At 36.7% G+C, this 19,679-nt stretch overlaps 1 long non-coding RNA gene across 1 annotated transcript in view; it reads left to right on the top strand.

The window, feature by feature from the left end:
- The first annotated feature begins 771 nt into the window (after window positions 1-771).
- Window positions 772-19,679, top strand: part of LOC131839158 (uncharacterized) — a 90,529-nt gene continuing 71,621 nt past the window's right edge. The window contains exon 1 of the long non-coding RNA XR_009356831.1: window positions 772-1,765. This is a non-coding gene — a long non-coding RNA (uncharacterized LOC131839158). The remainder of the gene's footprint in view (window positions 1,766-19,679) is intronic.

Below are 19,679 nucleotides of genomic sequence, written 5' to 3'. Positions count from 1 at the left end.
TTTAAAATTTTATTTTGAAAGACTTTGTATTTCCTGTGTCTTTGCCACCTATTTTTCTCAACTGAAATAGGTCTGATAATGGGGTTATTTCTGCCATACATAAACATTAAAGCCTCCCATAAATATATATTTGTAAAAAAAAAAAAAAAACAACTTGAAAGCTGAGAAGATACTGTCAAATATTTTATCTGAAAGCTGCTATTGATAAAAGAAGATAGATAAATGAGAAAGTTTACAAATATGAAAATGATCAGTTTTTTTTGTAATTGCTCTACTCTATATTTATCTAGAATTAAGAGATTAAATTAAAGCTAAGTAAGAGTCCAACTATTTTTATATTTTTAGCAAAGTAGAAAATAATGGCATACTGCTCTTTCCTTTAGCTTTCCGTTACTAACTCTCATCTAGAAGGTTGCATAGCATATAGTATGTTAATTAATTTCCAAGGCTATAATAAAAACTTCCTTATAAAATATGATCTATTCACTGATATTTTTTTTTTAAAGATTTTATTTACTTATTTGACAGAGAGAGATCACAAGTAGGCAGAGAGGCAGGCAGAGAGAGAGGAGTAAGCAGACTCCCTGCTGAGCAGAGAGCCAGATGCAGGGCTCGATCCCTGGACCCTGGGATCATGACAAGAGCTAAAGGCAGAGGCTTTAACCCACTGAGCCACCCAGGCACCTCTATATACTGATCTTTGATAATAAGCCAATGTAATATTCTTTAGGAAATGTAGAAATTAAAGGAATTAACAAAGATATCCATATTTCATGGTTAAAACGGTTAAAAACACATAATTTATATCAAAGTACTTTGAAAGATATAGAGTGCTGTGCAAATATAAAATAGTAATTTCAAAAAATTTTTAATCTTACTTTTCCTGGTGTCTTTCCTATTTATAAGGCTTCCTTACACCTTTCGTGTGATCCCTATTCCATTTAAACTGTTGGCCAATCCTATCATGCAGAGAATGAGAAAGAGATAAGGAACCAATAAGCATGGTGTTAAGGCACTTCAAATAGTTCATTTAATCTTAGAGCATGAAAAATCTTGTCGGCTAGGCCAGATGTCTGTTTCTTTTATGGCCATAGATGAAATGGGTTGTAGTTGTTGTTTTGTTTGTGTCTGCTTTTGTTTTGATGTTATTATTTCTGTTAGTTTCCTTGCTGCTATTTTAATGAACTTGGAACCTTTAAACAAAACAATGAATTATCGTCTAATGATTGGACTGGAAGAGATTTTTAAGGATCCTTAGGCCCAACACATTCTTCATTGTAGAGACAAAGAATCTAAGGGCTCCTGAGAGGAGCGTCACAAGGACTAAATGCCACAAGCAATAGTTAACTTTCTTCTGTTGCATTCTTAAACTACTTCTCTATTCAGCATCTGTAAGTGTTAGGACAGAAGCATGTCTGAAGTGCTATGATAGAATGAGGAGGGAACCTTAACAGAGGGGTGTGTGTGAAAGAGAAAGAGAGACAGACAGACACAGAGCGAGACCGCAGCACCGCGGTGAACAGACTAGGAAGGGAAATGGGTGGGTAAAGGCTTCTGTCAGTAACGGACACCTTAGGATCAGTAAGGAGTAGACTAGGCAAAGGTAGAGAGAGAGGGGCATGAAACTCAGAGGAAACAGCATGTAGAAAGAAAGATATGAAAGTTCAGAGAATATAGGTGTGTGGAACTGAATGAGGAAATGGACTGATATAAATGGCCAAAGGAAGAGCATCTCTGAAAATACCAATATTACGAAGACTAAGAGGTAAATTCTCAAGAGTTCTGAGAGTGTTTATTTTAATAATCTTGTGTTTTGTTTAATTGTTTAGACTTCCCCCCATGTTTTTTTTTTTTCTTTTTTGCCATGGCTACCAGGAAGCTTAATGCTTACTATTGTATTTAATTGTGATAGGCTCTGTGAGACTTGTTTTTGCTATATACTTGTGTTTACCTATTTTTTTTTTTTTTAGTTCCTTCTCAGCTAGTTGCTTTTAATTATTTTTCTCTTGTTTTAGGTTCTCTCTAAAAAATTATTTGTGCTTTTTTATTGATGGCCTGGAAAATTCCCTCATATGGAAGAAAAGGGAACATCAGAACAAACCATGCCTACTTCTCTACTCTGGTCCAGGCTGACCCTGTATTGACCAATGGTTCCTTTTGTGAATGTAGAGAATAATTTTTTTGTGAAAATAGGCACAACTTAAGGGCATAGCCGTTTAATTAAAGTATCAAAGCTTAGATGCGAATAAGAAACGTGAAGACTGGTGCCTCAAGCACAGAATAATCTTTTATAATAATCAAAGAATTTCCTTTATTTCTTCCAGCGATTCAAAGTTTAAATAGACTATTTTTTTTTTTAAAGATTTAATTTATTTGACAGAGAGAGACACAGCGAGAGAGGAACACAAGCAGGGGGGAGTAGGAGAGAGAGAAGCCTGCTTCTCTATACCTTGATTTTGGACTGATCAGCCTCCAGAACTGTGAGAAATAAATTTATATAGTTTAAAGGCCATCAGATTTATGGTATTTTGTGCAAGTAGCCCAAACTGACTAAGACAGACATGGAATGGTAAATACAAAATAGAATTCTCCTATGAAGTTGTCTTAGAAAAGGAGACTTTGGGGGCGCCTGGGTGGCTCAGTGGGTCAAGCCGCTGCCTTCAGCTCCGGTCATGATCTCAGGGTCCTGGGATGGAGTCCTGCATCGGGCTCTCTGCTCAGTGGCGAGCTTGCTTCCCTCTCTCTCTCTCTGCCTGCCTCTCTGTCTACTTGTGATCTTTCTCTGTCAGATAAATAAATACAATCTTAAAAAAAAAAAAAGAAAGAAAGAAAGAAAGAAAGAAAAAAAAGAAAAGGAGACTTTGTGCTCATTCTTGGTCAACAGGAAGTTTGCTCGGTGGGTATCTGTGCTGAGGAGCAAGGATTGTGGTGAGGAAGGAATTTCATATGCACACATATAGGATCTTTAAAGAAGAGCAACCTGGTCACATAGGCTGGACTATTAGATATGCCACACGGATGTGGGGCGCCTGGGTTGGTCAGTTATTAAGCGTCTGCCTTCGGCTTAGGTCATGATCCCAGGATGCTGGGATCTAGTCCCACATCAGGCCCCCTGCTCAGTGGGAGCTTGCTTCTCCCTCTCCAGCTCCCCTGTGCTTGTGTTCCCTCTCTCGCAGTCTCTATTTGTCATAAATAAATAAAATCTTAAAAAATAAATAGAAATGGCAAGATCCTTTGTGATGGCAGAATCCAGAATGAATGATTGACAGAAAGGTCCAGGAGTGGGGGTCAAGATCTCCTTAAGGCAAGATACTACCTTTTCTTTATCCTTGCATTTCCTATAGAACTTTATATAAAGGAGGATTAATAAGATCTACATATAACATGGTCTTCTTCACAAAGTAAATAAGTCCACAAAAAACCCCTTAGCTTCCCCCAATTCATATCTAGATGCTGGAGATATTTATCACTGAAGTTACTTTAATATAATGTGCCAGAGAGACAAAAGGTCAGAGAAAATTGAGATGGGCTTGAAAGGGCAGGCTGACATCTGTGGTTCTCATTCTTTGATCTTTGCCTCTGGTCTTTGATTTATAACAATTATCAAATAGCAGTTTGATAATGGTGAATACTGTAATTGGGAGACCTTGTAATTTTGCAATGGTGAACATTCAGTACAGCATTAAAGCGATTTTCAGCAATGTGCCATGATTAGGCGAGGGTATTTGCATTTACCATCACATTATTTTCCGTTTATTATTGGGTATAATCAAGACAATGAATTTATATAGGCCGGAATAGCAGAGTGGCTATATGCTATGGCTGTGTGAGTGTGCAGACAGAGAGCCAAAGCATGGCCTCCCTGTTCACACTGGTTATTTTCATGACTGATTGTAAGGTATGCAGCTGGATTGACAATGTAACCAGTCCCTCCAGTCTGTTGTACAATAGTTACTTTGTACTTCTCGATTTAACCCATATGGATCAAAAATACTGCAAAGGTAAAGCTTTGTCTAAAGATATAACTTTTGTAGGTTATCCATTTAGCTATCACTTCTCACTTCTGTCCTTGTTACTCTATTGTCTAAGCTATAAATCAAAATTCTCACAATTACCACGGAATCTATCCCAGATAACCGTGGTTACAATGAAAATAGATACTATTCTATATGAGGAATAGATGTGTTTTTTAAGTGTTTTATGTAAAGATTTCAAATCAATTTTTCTTTTATGTAAAGATTTCAAATCAATTTAGCCCCAAGGAATAATAAAGTCAGTCTTAAGGAAGCAGCAGATCCTTTACAATAACCATTTTTTATACTTTTTGAAAGACCTTATTTATTTATTTGACAGAGAGATAGAGAGCACAAGGAGGCAGAATGGCAGGCAGAGGAAGAGAGCCGGACACGGGACTCAATCCCAGCACCTTAGGATCATGACTTGAGCCAAAGGCAGATGCTCAACAGATTGAGCCACTGCCCCTACAGTAACCATTTTAAAGGAAAATATTATGAAGATAGCCTCAAGAAAATAAAACAACTCTTCTGTATTACTGCTAAAGAATTCTTTTGTAGACAGAAGTTTCAAAGGCTGCCCATAAGCTATAGAATAAAATCTAAATTTTTAGAATGATAGTCTTGTTTTGACTTACCAACTTCCTCTGCACTATTCTTCCCCAAGAGATCTCTGCTCAAGTCTTATGTTTTTCTTGCCATTTTCTGAGGATATGCTGTGATCTTGCCTCAGGACCTTTGCATTCAAACTTCCCTTCCTATGTGCTTCGCAAGCTTCTATTCACTTTTTCCCCTTCTTCCTGCTATTTTTGTGCTCACTTGACAACTTATGTCTATTACACTCTTTAATTCTCAGGAGTAATCACGTATGTGCCCATGGATTTTGTTGCACAGGTTCATTGTAACAACAATGAAAAGAAAGAAAAACTGGAAAAAAATCAGCATCTAACAATAAAATATTGATTAAATAAATAATATGATACATCTATATAATGGGATACAATGCATCTGTGAACACGATTTTATAGAATATTTAATATAAAGAGGAGATATTGACAATGTACTGTAATTTTAAAAAGCAGATTATAAAATACTGCATATATATAATCCTATTTTTAAATATACAAATGCATAAAGGAATGAAAAGATATATACTTGTAAGAATATTAACCCAATTTAATATTGTCTTTTAGTTGGTAGAATACCTGATAATCTTTGTTTTTCCGTAATACTATTATCACTTTTATAGTCAGAGAGAATTAGTAATTATTTTAAAAATCATCTACCTGTTTAGATGGCTACTTCATCTAGGTGGATTACAGGCCCCTTTGTATGATAGAGGTAATTAATACGTTAATTTATAAGTACATTTTACATTAATATATTGTTTTATCTTTGTATATAAGGAATCTACAGTAGTGGCTGGTATGGAATAACACAAATATTTGATAGATAACCAGTAGTATGGCGTTGTCACTGCCAGTTTTCTGATTAAATCTCTTTACACGTGTTTAACTCCTTTTTTCATTTCATCAGTGAACTATACATTCTTTTACACATAAGGCAAATTCATAGTTTATTATTGAAAGTTGGCCTACATTAATAACTTTTAGGACTATTATATTTTGCTGCTTTAGGCTCTGCTGAAATGCAGAAGTGGTTCTTACAAAGAAAAGCTAGTATTTTTCAGGAATCAGCTTTTGCTCCATAACAAACCACCCAAAATTAGAAGCTTAAAATAACTACTCTTTCTCATGGTTTTGTGGTTTCTGGCCTGGGCAGACTTGAGCTGGAATCAGCTGGTACTTTGATGGGGCTGAAAGATGTAGAATGCTCTCACTACATGTCTGGAGGTGGGCTAGATGTCAGCTGGGGCAGTAGGGCTGACTTGGCTACAAGCCTCTCATTATCCAGCATCGATCTTGGCTTTATTACACAATAATGGTCATAGGGTTCCTAAGAGCCACAGGAGAGCAGCCCTAATGCATAAGCACTTTCAAGGCTCTGCTTGCTTCTTGTGTGTATGTCTCATTGGTCAAAGCAACAGACATGGCCACGCCTAATTTCAAGGACTGGAGAAATAGACTCCGCCTCTTAATGGAAGGAGCTGTGAAGTCACATTGCAAAATGTTGTGTATACAAGGATGGACGGAATTCGTTGCCAGTTATGCAGTCTAATGCAATTTATAATAGTGATATGGGAATGATGGAAGATACATTAAATACGTTCCAATTTTGAATAAATATTATACCTTTGGATTTTTAAAATAAAAATAGAATGTTTAGGGGCGCCTGGGTGGCTCAGTCATCAAGCGTCTGCCTTCGGCTCAGGTCATGATCTCACCATCCTGGGATGGAGCCCTGCATCCAGCTTCCCGCTCATTGGGAAGCCTGCTTCTCCCTCTCTTGCTTCCCCTGCTTGTGTTCCCTCTCTCATTGCCTCTCTCTCTCTCTCTCTGTCAAATAAATAAATAAAATCTTTAAAAAAAAAAAAAGAATGTTTACCCATAGTTTACCTTAGTTGCTCAATACTTGTGGTGGTTATATACTGAAGGAAATTCATCCCCAGAGCATGAATCAATGCTGTGAGTAGTCGGTGACTGAAATGTAAACTCCAAAGTAGGAATGGTAAGTGATGAGGCTGAAATATAAACTAAAACACGGTGATAAAGGACTTTGATGATAAAATTAAGAAGCTTGGATTTTGTCCTATAAACAATATAGAACCTGGGAGGCTGTTAGGCAGAAGAATGGCACCTTTTTTAAAAAACAAGGTATATATATATATATGCATTTTCTTTTTAAAATTTAAAAAAAAATTTTTTAAAGATTTTATTTATTTATTTGACAGATAAATCACGAGGAGGCAGAGAGACAGGCAGAAAGACAAGAAGAAGCAGGCTCCCCACTAAGCAGAGAGCCTGATGTGGGGCTTGATCCCAGGACCCTGGGATCATGACCCGAGCTGAAGGCAGAGGCTTAACCCACTGAGCTACCCAGGCACCCCCATTTTCTTTATTTAAATTAAGATATAATGTATTATTTGCCCCAGGGGTACAAGTCTGTGAATCATCAGGCTTACGCATTTCACTCAACAAAACACCTACCTTTAAAAAGCTTTATCTGAGGTGATACGAAGGGTGAATTTTAAGGGGAGTAATCAGAAGGCTGTTGGAATTTCCAGGCAAAAGAAGAAAAGAGTACGATCTTGGGGAATAGTATACAGTTAGAGAAATTGTTAGGAAGCATAAAATTGCAAGGTTTTTTTAAATTAGTTTTTTGTTTTGTTTTGTTTTAGATTGATTGTGGGGATCAAGGTGAGGAAGATGTAAAGGAATAACTCTTGGATTTAGTTTGCATTTCTGGGGCCATGTTATTCCACCAATGGAAATGAACAGAAGGATAGAAGAGATGAGTTTAATTGTGGAGTATTGAGTTTTATTTAAAAAAAATTTTTTTTTAATTTACTTAAGAAATCTCTATGCCCAACACGGGGCTCAAACTCACAAGCCTGAGATCAAGAGTCACATGCTTTTCTAATGGAAACAGCCAGGCACACCTAGTTTTAAATTCCTGTGGGGCATTCAGGAGAACTTTAGTAGGCAATGTGAGTCTACAGCTCAAGGGACTGTCTAGACTAGAATTATAGATGAAGGCAGTGATGTGCTTGTATATGTTTAACGAGAAGCTCTGGGATGAGTGGGAGTCTTGATTTCTAGCATTAGCCAATTTCTGTGATGTAATACTCCCACCGTAGCCAGCTTTAAGCAATCAGTGTGATATCACTGAGTGTGGAGCTGGGAAGAAATTAGTAGAAGTTCCTATTGTAAGCTGTTGGGGGTGGGCCCCATAATACCACTGGTCATCAGTATATTTTGGGTCTAAGTATTTTATCTAAAATAAATCTAATTCTCGGGGCGCCTGGGTGGCTCACTGGGCTAATTCGTTGCCTTCGGCTCGGGTCTTGATCTCAGGGTCCTGGGACTGAGCCCTGCATTGGACTCTTTGCTCAGCAGGGAGCCTGATTTTCTCTCTCTCTCTCTCTCTCTGCCTGCCTCTCTGCCTACTTGTGATCTTTCTCTGTCAAATAAATAAATAAAATCTTTAAAAAATATATAAAATAAAATAAATCTCATTCTCAAAAATCCCACCCCCCCCCAAAAAGATATTCTTATTCTTCTCCTTTTAATGAATGCATGGCCACTAATGTTAAAGCTGGATTCAAACCCAGCTCAGTCTAGCTCCAAAAACCATGCTTCAGAATTAGTCCATGCATTTTTGGTAGTAATTCATCTAATTTTCTTAATTGTCTCTCTCCCTCTCTCTTTTTTTTTTCCCCCACTTAGGAAGCCACACAAATTCTGTAGTTACACTTTATGTTGAAAAGTCATTGTGGAGGAAGTACATACTATATTGGAAATAAGGATAAACGTTTCTGAACAGAATGTCAGCTTCTGGCTCAGGCCCTGATTACTTCTATCAAAGATATATATTAGAAATATTAACACATTACTCTCTGTCTGCCTATATTCTTAAGTTGGGTTCTCCCTTGAAGCAAAGCCTGAGAGTGATTTCTTGAAAAAGTGTTTTATTGAGAAAGTTCTTCCTAGGAGACAGGGACAGAAGGGTTCCTGTGTGGTAGTCAAACAACGTTAGTGCTCTTCTTCTTTCAGAAACTATATGTTGAATATGGTTTTTGAATGAGAGAAAATGAAAATAAAGAGCCTGTTTTCAACTACTTAAGGATTATATAACAATGAGAAACTCTGAATCTGCACAGTTTCTGTCCTGAACATGAGTATTGCTATAAATTTTTGGCACTGTGCAAAAATTTTGGAAACAAGCTTTATTCTTGGTAAATTGAAGGATATTATTCCATTTTTATTTCCCATTTCAAAGAGCTCTTTGAGGGAAGAGGACACCGATGGTAAGGGTTTTCTTTTCCTCTGACTGAATTTTTCCGTGCCCTTTTCATGGTCATAAATTGAGAAAAACTGGTTCCCCTGATTAAGGTCCCTGTAAAAATGAACTAATCTTCAGCCGCTTAGTAAAGTCTGCAAGTTAGGAGGAATAAAAATGGAAAGCTGTATTTGCCTTATAGTTGGGTCAGGACTAGACAAAAATGTGAAAAAGATAATGTTTTTCTTTGGTGTCCCTGACCTCTCCTTTCATACCTTTTAACATCCTCTTTTTTTTTTTTTTTTTTTTTTAAGATTCTGTTTATTTGAGAGAGAGCAAGAACAGAGGGGAGGAGGCAGAGGGAGAAGGAGAAGCAGATTCCCTGCTAAGCACATGGGGGTGGGGGAGGGGGAGGGGGTGCAGCTCCATCCCAGGACCCCGAAATCATGACCTAAGCTGAAGGCATATGCTTAACCAACTGAGCCACCCAGGCACCTCTTGAGTAATAGTATAATGGTATTCCAATTTCTTTTTGTGGGATTACCTTTCTGCTATTAAGTGAAAACTTGATGAGACTATAAATCAAGGTGCCTGCTGAGGAGTGGGCAGACAACCCAAGAGTCAGTGTGACTCTTCCTGTTTCTTTGCCTCTTTAGGGGAATGATTCAGGGATGTGCGAAAAACAATGGTTGGTTCCTCCTGTTCTACCAAGGCTCTCTGTCAAAACAATTGAACAGTTCCTATTCCTGAGACCGCTACAACTTTCTGGTTTTTGTCCTTTCTCATCTTGCCACTTCAGGCTTTTGCTTTCCTTCTGTGAGAACTTCATTGTCTCCCAACACATTCTTTCTTGCTTAGATTAGTCTGGGAGGCTTCTGTTGTTTACAGCCAAAGACCCACATCTGACTCAAGGTGTGAGGAGGCATGATGGCTCTCTGTGAAAGCCATCTTAGCATCTCTGATGTTGTTGTTGTTTTTAATGTGTGAAGAGGAAGTGGTCAGACTGCATGGTTTCAAATTTCCCCTCTAACTCTAAAAAGAGACAAATATATGAGGCTAGCTCTCCTTGGAAGTCTTTAGTAATTCTGAGCATTTGCCCATTCCTAGGTGAATAGGTTGGGGACTAATCCACTTTCCCATTAACTATGACTTCTAATTTGGTTCTTAATATGCCTTCAGCCTTAGGCCTTGGAGTCCATTTAAGGTCATTTTAATAGAGGCCACATCTGTGGTGTCTGAGTTATCTGGCTAAGCATCCTAAACTCATTGGATATTTCCCAGCCATATGCCAGATCAGGGTCTGTCAGAATGGCCTCATTTAAAAAGACTATTTAAATGCAAGAGAAATTACATCTGAGAGAAAGGAAAACATAGGTAAAGAGCCCAAGGAACTGGCACAGCTGGGTATCATTAGCAATAATCAATATAAAAACCAATATAAAAACCAATATAAAAAGCAACAGGAAGTGAGATGGGGCAGTTTATGTACATATGTGTTGACATGAATATGTATGTATTTATGTGTATGTTTATAGGTATATGTGTGTCTTTTTAAGAGTAAGTGCATAACATTTTTTTTTTAATTGTTTCCTCTGCCCACTTTCCCGACCCTCACTCCTAACTTGAATCTCTGTACTGTATCCAGTGCGAGTGCTTGATGTATTGAAATGATTTTAGAATTTCAGTCTTGGAGCAGTGACTTTGATGTTACAAGCCTAGAGGAGGGTTAAATAATTACTTTATTAACAGGGAAAAATTTGCAAATACTAAACAGTTGCTAGAGAATCCAAGATATTTGAAGAACAGATCCATGAAAGATCCATATCCTTTTTCTTCAGTTATTACATAATTTATAATGATTAATCTTCTAATTATAAAATGATACCTTTATTTAGAAAATAATAACCTGAAAAATAAATGAATCTATATAAAGGAGCAAATAAGATTACCTATACTCTTACCACCCAGAAGTATCCATTGTTAATATTTTGGTATATATCTTTTCATTTGTGGAAGATGGTTTTTAATGCAATAACCCAAATATGGGATTTACTGAGCCTAGTTTGGAAATTCTAATTCTGAACATGCTTTTGGTCACCAATTTGCTAAATAGAAACAAGGTAAGAGTTCCTTTAGCAACTCTTAATTTTTTACAAATAGACTTTAAAAATAATTGTCCTGTGGCACCTGGGTGGCTCAGTGGGTTAAAGCCTCTGCCTTCGGCTCAGGTCATGATCTCAGGGTCCTGGGATCGAGCCCCGCATCAGGCTCTCTTCTCAGCGGGGAGCCTGCTTCCTCCTCTCTCTCTGCCTGTTTCTCTGCCTACTTGTGATCTCTGTCTGTCAAATAAATAAATAAAATCTTTAAAAAAATTGTCCCGCAGACTTTCTTTTTGAAGCTTGGATGTATTTTACTTTTGCTGCTTCTCAGTCCCACTCCCTTTAACTCACTCTACTATACCATCCTGTGCTCACCTTCAAGTGTAAGTCCAAAGCTCCCACAGCTACACAAACCCATATCATATTTCCAAGTAGGTAGAGACAGTCAATAATAATATTTGAACACATGTGGCAGGTACCACATCTAAAGCTCTTCATGTGTCATCTCATTTAATCCTCACAAAGCTTTATGATAAAGATACTACTAATATGCTCATTTTACTGATGAGGAAACTAAATATCAGAGACATTACATTACTTCTTCAAGACGGCCATGAGTTATTTACCGGTGAAGCCAACATTGCAGCTTGGGTCTATCTGATCTCAAGGCCACTGTGATACTTCAACATATAAGACCAAAGAAAAGACATGCCTGGACAAAAGTGTGAAGACATAAGTATGTGTTTAGTGCTCTTGATGCCCAGCCAATAGGAGGCCTTTTTGCAAATAGTGTTTGATGAGAAAAAAAAGTATCCATGAAAAGCTTTCTCTATTAAGGTAAGTGGGATGGCTTGAACATTAAGATGTTCATAGGGAATATTGACCTCTAAAACATTACAGCTGGCATCTTGAGCTATGTTAAGTATAGTATGATCTAATTATTTTCTTCAATTTACAGATAAAAAACTGAGGCCTAGGGAGGTGAGGTTACAATTTCCTGGAATAATAGGGTATGGCTAGAAGCAGGGTCTCCTGATTCTCTCAACCTAGGGCTTTCTGATCACACCAAGGCCTCTTTGTTTCATAATATATTTGAATCTGATGAAACAAAATGGCTTTATTTATTTTTTCTTCCAAGATTTTATTTTAATTCAAGTTAGATAACACATAGTGTAGTATCAATTTCAGAAGTAGCATTTAGTAATTCACCACTTCCATATAACACCCAGTGCTCATCATTACAAGTGCCCTCCTTAATGCATATCACCCATTTAGCTCATCCCCCCCCTCCAGTAACCCTCAGTTTGTTCTCTTAACTGTAGAGTCTCTTATGGTTTGCCTCCCTTTTTTTTTTTAATCTTATTTTATTTTTCTTTCCCTTCCCCTATATTCATCTGTTTTGTTTCTTAAATTCCACATATGAGTGAGATAATATGGTATTTGTCTTTCTCTAACTGACTTATTTCACTTAAAATAATACTCTCTAGCTCCAACCACATTGTTGCGATTGGCAATAATTCATTATTTTTGATGGCTGAGTAATATTCCATTGTATCTATATAGCACATCTTCTTCATCCATTTGTCAGTCAATGGACATTTAGGCTCTTTCCATAATTTGGCTATTATTGATAGTGCTGCTAAAAACAGAGGTGTCTGTGCCCCTTCGAATCAGTATTTTTATATCCTTTGGATAAATACCTAGTAGTGCAATTGCTGGATCATAGGGTAGTTCTATTTTTAACCTTTTGAGGAATATACTGTTTTCCAGAGTGGCTGCACTAGGAAACAAAATTATTTTAAATGGATTTTAGAAGGTATTGCTTTTCCATCTGCTAGATGAAATTCTCTAGGTTCAATTTTTTTAGGCCAAGACCACATAGTGACTAATGTTTACTTTCAAGGTTTTGTATCTTTCCAATATTTTATCAACAGAAGCACATGAGATTCAGCCAATTCATATCACCAAGTTTTAAAATTCCCCTGTGAAACTTCTGCACCATCTGTCCTATGTGTCATTTTAATTTATATGGAACCACTTAGGGCAGAAGTTGTGCCTGAAATTATTTCATACTACAATGCTTATACTTTTTTGTCTATTTGGCTCTTTGTTTTAGTTGTTTAAATGGAAAAATATGTTAAAAACAAAGAGTAACTAAATGAAACTACACTATAAAACACAGTCCCTTCATGTTTAAACAGTGTAGAAAATAAAAGGATAAATTGATGCATATAGATTTATATCTATTTGAATTCCTATGACTTGATCTCAAATATACTTATGTTAGAAGAGTTCATACTGACTTTTCCATCATGAATTCAGTGCTTTCCTTCAACCCAGAACTCAAGGCCTTATCTAAGCCACTTTACCTTCAGTTTTGAAGGTGTTTGTCTTTCCCACTGGTTTTGACCGTAAGCTCAATCGTGGGCCCAAGTTTGACGACTTGAAACAATTAAGTGCAGAAATAACAAAAACCTTTCTTGTTAGGATAGAAATGATGAGAACAGAATGTCCATTTAGTTTTAGTCTGATAAAGTGATCTAGAATTCCCAGAAGACTGAATATGGATAATGAGGACAGGCATTATCAGATTAGTAGACTTAAAAGTAATTCTGTGGATGTCATTTAAGTATGTTTTGGAAAACTAAACTCTGTCAGCACCACACCCAGTACATTTCCTATAGCATGTATTTCATATAAGCATATATATATTTTTTAATATTGATGCTTTTTTTTTTTTTTTTTTAGTTTGCTAAAGGCTGTGTTAAATGAAATGCAGGAAAGAAAGATATCTGAATGCTAGGTGACAAGTGAGAGTGATAGATGTCTATAATTTTTACCTCTACGAATCTAATCTATCATCCTTGAGTAGAAAAGCATACTATATGATTAAGGAGTGAGCTACCTTTATAAATATCTTGCACTTAAGAATGCTTGTAAGTTAAACAATTTCATTTATATTTAGGTATATATGGACATTTGTACATCTTTTAAAATTGAAATATATTTGATATATAGCGTTATGTAAATGTAAGGTGTTCAAAATGTTAATTTTATACATTAATATATTATAATAGGATGCCATTGTAGCAATAATTAGCACCTCTATCATGCTACATAATTATTATTACTTTTTCATGGTTATAATAATTAATTTGCTAAGTTTCTTAGCAAGTTTGATGATTATAATACAATATTAGTGTCTATATTCACTTTATTGTGCATTAGATTTCTAGGGCTTATTTACTACTCATTGCAAGTTTATACCCTTAAATAACATGTGTCTCCAACCCTTCCTGGTAGCCACCATTTTAATCTCTGTTTTTATGAGTTTGTCTTTTTAGAGTCTATTGAATATCATACAGTATTTGTCTTTTTCATCTGATTTATCTCACTTAGTATAATGTTATATCCATGTTGTTGCAAATGTCAAGGTTATATATACATATATAATTTATAAATTATATGAAATATATATTCTGTTATATATATAAAATATTTTTGTGTATATGTATATGTGTGTGTATATATATATTTATCCATTCATCCATAGGTGGCTACTTAGTTGTTTTTATATCTTGACTATTATGTCTAATGTTGCAGTAAACATGGGAGTACATACTATCTTTGATATCCTGTTTATACTTCCTTTGGATATATACCCAGAAATGAAATTTTTGGATCAAAAGATAGGTCTGTTAGGGCACCTGAGTGGCTCAATGGGTTAAAGCCCCTGCCTTCCGCTCAGGTCATGATCTCAGGGTCCTGGGATCAAGCCCCGCATGGGGCTCTCTGCTCAGCAGGGAGCCTGCTTCCTCCTCTCTTCTCTCTCTCTGCCTGCCTCTGCCTACCTACTTGTGATCTCTGTCAAGTAAATAAAAATAATCTTAAAAAAAAAAAAAAGATAGGTCTGTTTTTAATTTTGAGGAATTCCATATTGTTTTCCATAGTAGTTGAATGATTTGCATTCCCACCAGCATGCACAAGTGTTCCCTTTTCACCACATCCTCACCAACACTTGTTACCTCTCATCTTTTTGGTGGTAGCTGTCCTAACAGGTGTGGGATGATACCTCATTGTGCTTTTGATTTACATTTCCCTGATGTTTAGTGATGTTGAGTATCTTTTTATATACCTGTTGGCCATTTGGATATCTTTGCAAAATGTCTATTTAGTTCCTCTGCCTATATTAAATTCAGATTGTTGTGTTTTGTTGTTGTTGTTGCTGTTGTTGTTATTGAGTTGAATAAGTTTGTACATTTTAATATCCACTAAGTATGCAGTATTCAGAAATATTCTATGTCCTTGTAATATACCTTTGGCACATGACATAAAGAAAATTGGCAGTATTTATGCATCCAGATATCCTTTTCTCAATTCTCTAGCAGTGGCAAAGGCTAAAGGGAAAAGGAGAGTGACCACATTCTTTTAAAGACATCTCCTGTTCTATAATGTTAAGTGATAAAGTCCTATTTGGGGCTTAGATTCATTTACTGTCAAATATGTCCTAAATGTCTACTATATGCCAGGCTCTGGTCTAGGATCTGGATACATAGTGGTGAATGAGATATCTATTACCTCTGCTGTTGAAGCTTCCAGTCCCATGGACAAGACAGGAAAGATAAATAACCATGAATTGTGAGAAACTGAGAACTCTGGTAGGGAAAATGTAGGGTAAAATGATGGGCAAGGAAGGCCTCTGTGAAGAGATAACATTTAAGTAGAATACATAGGGGCACCTGGGTGGCTCAGTCGGTTAAGCGTCCCAATTCATGGTTTTAGCTCAGGTCATGATCTTGCAGTCGTGGGATCAAGCCCCACATCAGGCTCTGCACTCAACATAGAGTCTACATTAGATTCTCCCTCCTGCTCACTCTTTCTCTCTCTCTCATAAATAAATAAATAAATAAAATCGTTAAAAGTAAATAAATAAATAGAATACATGATGAAGTGGGGTGGGGTGAGGTGGTGGTTTTGGGTACTACCATTTATTGAGCTATAGGCCTGGGCTAAATTTTTTAATATATTATTTAATAACCCTATAATATGATGCCCACATTACAGATGAACATATAAGGCCTTAGTTACCAAAGTTACAAAGCCAGTCAGAAGAGGCGAAAGGGGCACCTGGGTGGCTCAGATAGTTGAGCGTCTGCCTTCAACTCGGGTCATGATCCCAGGGTCCTGGGATCAAGCCCCACATCAGGCTCCCTGCTCAGTGCAGAGCCTGCTTCTCCCTCTCCCCCTGCCATTCCCTCCACTTGTGCTCTCTGGCTCTATCTCTCTGCCAAATAAATAAATAGGACCTTAAAAAAAAAAAAGAAAGAAAGAAAGAAAGAGAGGGGGAAATAGAGAGAAGGGGACATAATTCTGGGTCTGACTCTAGAGTTCATTGCCTTTGAAGCTATAATTCTATTTCTAGTAAAACTATCATAAAGGAATAACCAGAAAGTAAGTTATGAATTTAAGTAGAAGAATGACTCTCTCAGTTATCTGTTTTTCAAATTTCTGCTAATCTTCATTTTGAGAGTGAGGAGTGATTTCAGATTGAATTACAGTTGCATTTATTAACATTGTTTATTTTCCTTTTTTTTTTTTTTAAAAGATTTTATTTATTTATTTGACAGAGAGAGATCACAAGTAGGCAGAGAGGCAGGCAGAGAGAGAGAGAGGAGGAAGCAGACTCCCTGCTGAGTAGAGAACCCGATGCGGGACTCGATCCCAGGACCCTGAGATCATGACCTGAGCCGAAGGCAGCGGCTTAACCCACTGAGCCACCCAGGCGCTCTATTTTCCATTTTTAAATGATATACATGTAAGAGGCTGTCAAATAGGTAACCATAAAAATTATAGAAAAATGGTTAGATTTTATCAGGTTGCACTTGGATAAAGGCAAAGAAATAGAGTGGGAAGGGAACATACAAAGTGAAAAAGTAAGAAATCATCACAGAGGAGATGGGTTTTGAGTAATGAGAGAAAGTCTCCTCTAAGTTAGAGGTTAGCTTGAGACATACGATTTTCTCCTTGCTACCTAGAGCTAGTGGGATCTCCAGAGTTACCCCAAATACAATTACAGAAGGCACTATCAGACATTTTTCAGGAAGCTTGAACAAGGAATGTTCACATATAATGGGTGCTTCTCTAACATTTCCTTAATTCCACGGATTTATGCAAAATTAAGTAGAAATAGAAAACCTAGAGCAATTTAAAATATATTTGATGAAATCTATATCACTGGGTTTGAAAGTTATTATACTTCAAAAATTTTTTTAAAAATTTTAAAGACTTTATTTGAGAGTGAGTGAGAGAGAGAGAGACCATGAGCATGAGTGGGAGGGACAGGGGCAGAGGGAGAGGGAGAAAAATAGGGAGAAGCAGGCTCACCGGTTGATGATCAGGGAGTCAGGATCATGACCTGAGGCAAAGACAGACGCTTAACTGACTGAGCCACCCAGGTGCCCCAAAAGTTGTACTTTTAATGACTCACTATTAAATAAAGCTGACAGAGAAAATAAAAACTCTTGGTTGGTTAGAATATTTATCCTGAACTCAAGTGGGTTTGGACCCACCTAGATAATGGTCCTGAAGAAGCTAAGTAAGGAAAGAACATGTCAGAAAAATTACCCCAAACTTCAAAACCTGAAATAAGGCACGTGCATGCACATACACATACACATACACACATATGCAACAGACAGCATGTTTTTCAATATAAACAGGGGCAAAGGCCACTCAAGGATTGTTCGTAGCAATGCTTGCTATTGATTAAAGGCCCAGACTTAGTGAGTTTGCTCTGTTAACTTAAAGACTTTGTCAGGTTGAGATGATTGGTGGACACTGGTAAAACAGATAACCCCAGAGATTTATGGCCCATTGGTCATTATCAGTTTATATCTAAACCAGCAATCTTAACATTGCTTTGTTAAATTCCCTATAAATACCCAGCTTCTTAAGTGCATTTTGAATTGTCATAACATCTTACTGGTTCTCTCATTAGTTAGTGAGTTAAATAAAATCATTTACATGTGTTAATTTTATATTTGCTTCATAGTCATGATTTTCCTTTTTTAAAAGCTATACTTTAACATAGAGGATAAAGAATCTACCCATATTAGTAATTTTATTGTGTTTTACTGATGCCCACTGAAGAGGGATTTGTAATTTGCTATGAATATTTATTCCTATTATTCAATTTATAATTCACTGAGTGTATTTATGCCTGTTGGTTACACCTCCACAGAGGAGGTTTCATTCTTTCAACTTAGTGCTTTTGCAAACAAATCCTCAAAAATTTTAGTTAGGTGAAATACTCAAATTTGGTGGACCCAATTAACATGCGTAGCCAGGACCTTGACTTCCAGAGTAGACCGACTAAGGAAAGGCCAATTTGGTGTTACAGCTAAGTAGAGCTGACACCTGATTTCCTCCTTTGTCTCATTCTCCTTTTGTCCTCCTGTATACACTTTGCAGGCATTTTGAGACAGGTTTTTTTTAAAGAGCAGTTGAGTTGGGCCAGTACTTGGTATCTGTTTGCATTCCTTTGTTATTTGCCACTCAGCAAAGTGAATGGACACCCAGTTGCTTGATAATAGTCACATATGCTTAGGTTCTATGCCTACAGTGTTTCACTGATTTAAAAGATTTCCATTTCACAAGTAGTGCTTATGTAATTTAATGGATTTCTCCATTTCCTCCACTGGAAGTTAAGGATAGATAGTTGAGATTGCTTTGAATTATGAGGAAACTTTGATATGAATAAGGTTTACTGATAATAAGGCATTCACTTACCGATCACATCTCATTTATCTACATTCCATGAACTCCATACAAAGTCATGCTCTCTGACTGACTGTTTTGTCTTTATCAGATAATGTGCAAAGGAAAAAGCATCTTTTAAAAATTCCCAGCTCAAAGTATCCTAGTATAACAGTTGAAAGTGATAACTTGAGCTTTCCTGGGGACTATATCAACACCATCAGTATTTTTCACTTTTATGAAACAACAATAACAATAACAATGACGATAAAGTTGAAATGTAAATGCTCTAATTTTGCCTGATCATTGTATCAGGCCGCTTCCAATATCGATAGCGATTATGTATGAAACCCATTAGTCATCCTTCTGCAGTTGCACGGGGGAAAGAAGGAGGGACCAGGGAATTGCTGTATTATTGAAAAAGAGACTAGGAACTTCTTTTGTGTTTTATATTTACTTGCTGCAGACAAGTTAAACCCTTGTTAGATTACTGGATGCAAAAGTTCCAAAAAAAAAAAAGTCTCAAGACCTCTCTTTGTATCCTGAAACTTTAACCTTTCCTTAAACAATTATCTTCCTTTGACTCTAATGGGTGAAATGATGTTTGGCAAGTCAGTTGACCTCTCCCTTCTAAGTTATCCTTATCTTGAGGAGGTGGTTATTGAAACAAGTGACTGGGAGATTTCTTTTAAGCAAGCATTTCTGAGTCTTTAACTTGGGCCTTTGTTTTGTGATATCCAAGAATTTATAAGCTCTACTTTGTGAGTTTCCTCTTAAAATAATAACACTTGACACCAGTGTTTACAGTTTACAGATTACTCCCCACAACAGGTGTGTCCCCTCATAACTAACAGCTTGTAGTACATAGCAATGCTTACAATATATTTATTATGAATTAATACATTCTGTTATA

Source organism: Mustela lutreola, chromosome 8 (genome assembly GCF_030435805.1).
Source record: "Mustela lutreola isolate mMusLut2 chromosome 8, mMusLut2.pri, whole genome shotgun sequence".
Taxonomy (NCBI): domain Eukaryota; kingdom Metazoa; phylum Chordata; class Mammalia; order Carnivora; family Mustelidae; genus Mustela; species Mustela lutreola.
The sequence above is the reverse complement of the archived record's forward strand: the minus strand, read 5'-3'. Positions and strand labels throughout refer to the sequence as shown.